A 4,676-nucleotide genomic window follows, 5' to 3' on the forward strand; every position below is an offset into this window, starting at 1 on the left:
TCAGTATGGAATACTGGGGGCTCTGCAATTGGTATTCTTTTTCTGATACATGAAAGAATCCAATAATTTCTTTTTTAAAAACTGTATATGGTTTCATTTTGGATATAATTTATTAATTTCTCCCAAGTAGTTACTACGAGCTCTTTTCAAATCTTTTATGATCACCCATAATCGCATAACCTTAGCAGTAGTGAGCTATAATGCAAATCTAGCCAGTTCTGTTTCTGACAACTGATAGTCTTATTCTACATTTTAAAATAAATTTAGAATTTTTTTTCCATAAATGTTTTCAAAGTTTTTACTTTATTTGTGAGCTAAGGAAACATGTTGCATAATATTGTCTTACATTTTCATAATGACCATACAAGGAAAATAGATTAATACAAAAAGACTAAAATACAATTTAAGTTTAGGATCATTTTGATCCACATATGCATCTTGCTGTCTATGTTCAACATCTTTAGTGATCTGGGAAATGCAAATCAAAACAACCCTGAGATTCCACATCACACCAGTCAGAATGGCTAAGATTAGAAACTCAGGGGACAGCAGATGCTGGTGATGATGTAGAGAAAGAGGAGCACTCCTCCATTGTTGATAGGATTGCAAGCTAGTTCAACCCCTCTGGAAATCAGTCTGGAAGTTCCTCAGAAAATTGAATTTAGTACAACCTCAGGACCCAACTGTACCACTCCTGGGCATATAGCCAAAAGATGCTCTAGTATAACAAGGACAAATGCTCCACCATGTTCATATCTGTCTTAGTTTTGATAGCCAAAAGTTGGTAAGAACCAAATGTCCTTCAACAAAGAAATGGATACAGAAAATGTGGTACCTTTACACAATGGAGTACTACTCAGCTACTAAATACAATGATTTCATGAAATTCTTAGGCAAATGGATTGAGATAGAAAATATCATCCTGAGTGAGGTAACCCAATCACAAAAAAAAACCACACATGATGTGTACTCACTGATAAGTAGATATTAGCCCAAAAGCTTGGAACACTCTAGATGCAATTCACAGACCATATGAATTTCAACAAGAAGGAAGGCCAAAATGTGAATGCTTTAGTCTTTCGAGGGGGAAAGAGCTAACTTTTTTCCTGCTCAACAGTTAGACATCGTAGACCATTTAATTTTTAATCTTGTAATGTTTGAAACAAATTACCTAACTCATGAATATTTAATTCAATTGTAGATATCATCCAGTTAATATCTCCCACTAATTTTTGAAAATCATTGAGTTTGTAATTGGTTCCCATGGATTTGCATTTTTTGTGGTCAAATTTTTGTTGACAAATATAAAATATAAAACAAATATAAAAAGCTATTTTTTATAACCCAACTAAGTGAATCTGGGTGTTGAAACTTTTTCTGCAGCCATTTGTAACAGGCAGCATGGCAGAGTACTTTTTGTATCCTTAAACATTGTCTCCAAATCATTTTTATTAGAATAAATCATCAAAATGTTCCTCAGACTGAGGAAATTGCATGCAAATTATTTCTAATTGTTGTTTCACATATTGACATAATGTTGGACTAATTAGTATTTTCTGTGGCACTACTTTCCACTAGTATCTTTTTTATTGGACTAGTGTTGTTTAGAGTAGGTACTGAGAAAGCAAACCTTCCCCTATCCTGCTCATGTAAGGATGTTATGAAACAGCAGTTGTTCAAGTCAATTGTTATTATAGGTCATGATCTCATCAAGAAAGGAAGTGAAGGATGTCCAGACTGTAAAGGATGCATTGGTTGAATTTAACCTATTTACTACTCTTAAACCTTTCATCATCCTCCATTTTCCTGATTTTTGTTTCACAACAAATACAGGAGAATTCCATGGGCTGGTAGAATCTTCTTTATGTTAAGGCTCTAGCTGCTCTTATACTAGTTGTTCAAGTGCCTACACTTATTCTTTTGTTATGGGCCACTGCTCTTGCTATGTATGTTTGATAATTATTTTAGGTGCATGGATGTTGGCATGTCATCAGTGGCCCCTTTTATAAATTTGGAAACTCAATCTCTGTCATGGCTTGTGTTTGGGCAATGGGCATAACTTTGATTGTTTTCAATCACTTATATCAATAGATTCTCAAGGATCATTTACCATATCACCAGTAATGTCTTGATTTTCTGTGCCTGGAATTACAATAATATTAATTTGAGTAACCCAATTGATATAAAAGATCCATTTCTCATAAATATAAGGTATGTCAGTGACATAAGGTCTCAACTTCCCTCGTTTCCCTTATGGTTCCACAGAGTTAATTCATTGGACAATTTGTCTTATTTGTGATAATTTACCAATTTCTATAAACTGTAAGTAAACATTCTATCATGGCCAATCTTGAATCTAAGAATTCTGAAAAGTACACTAATATCAGTTCCTGTATCCACCAAAGATGCTATTTCAACATCATCCTTTGCACCATTAATTTGAGTTTTTGATCATTAAACACTTTTTACCAAAACACATGTTTTGCAGTATTCTTAAAAGCCTCTGTTCTTTCTAATAGAAAGGCTTTAGCGTTGAGGTCAAGAAACATAAGCAGGTGAGCAATTCCATCCCCAGCATTAATCTGTACCTAATTTTTCACATGTGTCATAATTTTTACTTCTTGCTTGGTATCCACATCTATTATACCTGTATTCAAAATGAACCCTACAGAAGTGAAACCAATTCTTCAGAAGATTATTCCTACTGTCCCTAAAGAAAAACTTCCATAAACACCAGTTGCTCACTTGTAACATTCAATTACTAGGTATAATGTAAGAGGTATATCTATGGCTAGATCCAAAGTTTAACTACTTTCTGTACCATGGATAAGATCAGAAATACATACTTTTGATCTTATTGCTTTCTTGGTACTTCCTGGCTGACCAAAAGAAGAAGGCTCATATTGTTTGCTGGCAGGCCACTCTTTTGTTCCCTGATGGTAAGAGGTTACCTGATATATTTCTTTTGAACCTACAACCATTAAACTAATGTTTGCACTTTCTACAGTGGCTTCAATACCCTGGAGTTCTTTGTAATTATAACAGTCAGAACCAGCTTGTTCTTCTCTACAATTACCATTAATGCATCTTCTTTTGAATCTTACAATATCTGAGTCTTACAATATCTTTGGAAAGGGCCAAATTCACCACAATTAATGAATCAAACATTTTGATTCCTAAGACTTGTAGCTATTTATTGCCATATGATAATAGCATAATGCTCATGGTAGCAGATTCCAGTTGTCTCTTTTATTCATTCCTCTATCAGTGTTCTGCATATGTTCAATGGTCTGATTGTTCTCTTATATTAATTATTTATATTTTCAAATGCCAATATCTCTATCAATGACTGTTTGATTTCAGAGTCTGATAAAGCTCTATTTATAGTCAAACCAAATATCTCTAAGAATTCAGTGAATGTTTGTGTAGGATGCTGTATTACTTTGTTAAATTATGTAGATTTTTCCCCAGGTATTCAATTACATTCCAAGATATTAAAGCTACAACATAACATGGTTCAATTATAACATCATCAGATTGGATTTTTCTTGTATGTCAGTATAATAACCTTCATCATTCAGTTGATCTTTAGCAACATTTATCCCCCTTGTTATATTATTTTGTTTGATTTCCATGCCTTCATGCCTCCATCACAACAACCACAGTAATTGTTGACCAGCTTCTATCACAGCTGAAACCAATCCCTTTAAATCTAGGGTAATAATTATATCCTGTGTAGCCCAGATGCTTAACATTTCTTTAAGAAATGGTGAATGTGAACCATGCTACACTCTTTACAATTCTTTAAATCTATCATTTCTATTGGGAGCAATGCCAACCCATTACAAGACCAACATAGTTAGCAGGTATATGCTGTACAAAGATAGGGAAGGCAGAAGGTGCATGTGTAGCCAGAGGCAAATCCTTTTGTGGTGAATCTGGCTAAACACTAATCCATTGTCCCTGTATCACCTCTGCTCTTCCCAGCCTCTGGTTTCACAGAGATGGTCTGGGCAACTGGCAGTGAAAGTTCATGGAGCAGGGCAGAGAAGCAGTTTTCATCCCAGCCTGGTTTGCTTCCCTCTTTCATTGTACAGTAGATTCCTGGTCTCAGCCACCAAGCCTGAACCCTGTTTTTTGTTTTGTTTGGTTTGGTTTTGTTTTCTCCCAGTGGCATTTTGTGTTCCTAGCACTTTAACGTCTCTGCAAACTCTCTAAGTGCATAGCCAACTCTGCAATCCTTTCTAACACAAAACCATTGAGTGAAACTTTTCTCCAATATTTTCAAAATTCTGTACATGGAAACTATGAAGCAAAACAAGAAAACTCCATCTGGGAGTTAGGCAGGAAACAAAAGTAGCAGTAGCTGCTATTTCGCATCCTCCTTAAACAATATTGCCAACCCATCAAAATATGTTTTTTTTTTTGTTCTACTATATTAGAACTGAAGTTGCCCATTATGCCTAAGCAAAGTTGTACACCACCTTCAGGCTTAGGTTTTTCTAAACCTACTTTATTTAGGTTTCTGTAACATGTCAACCTCCCTTTTAGCCTACGAACAGAGGTAGGGGTAGAAGAAAGTTTTTAGAAAAGGGGAATTAAGGACCTGATTAGAAGTAGTTCTTTGGTGTAATTAAAGATTACTTTTTGTTGTCAGGATACCAGCAGTCCAGTTC

This window comes from Apodemus sylvaticus, chromosome 16 (assembly GCF_947179515.1).
Source record: "Apodemus sylvaticus chromosome 16, mApoSyl1.1, whole genome shotgun sequence".
Classification (NCBI taxonomy): domain Eukaryota; kingdom Metazoa; phylum Chordata; class Mammalia; order Rodentia; family Muridae; genus Apodemus; species Apodemus sylvaticus.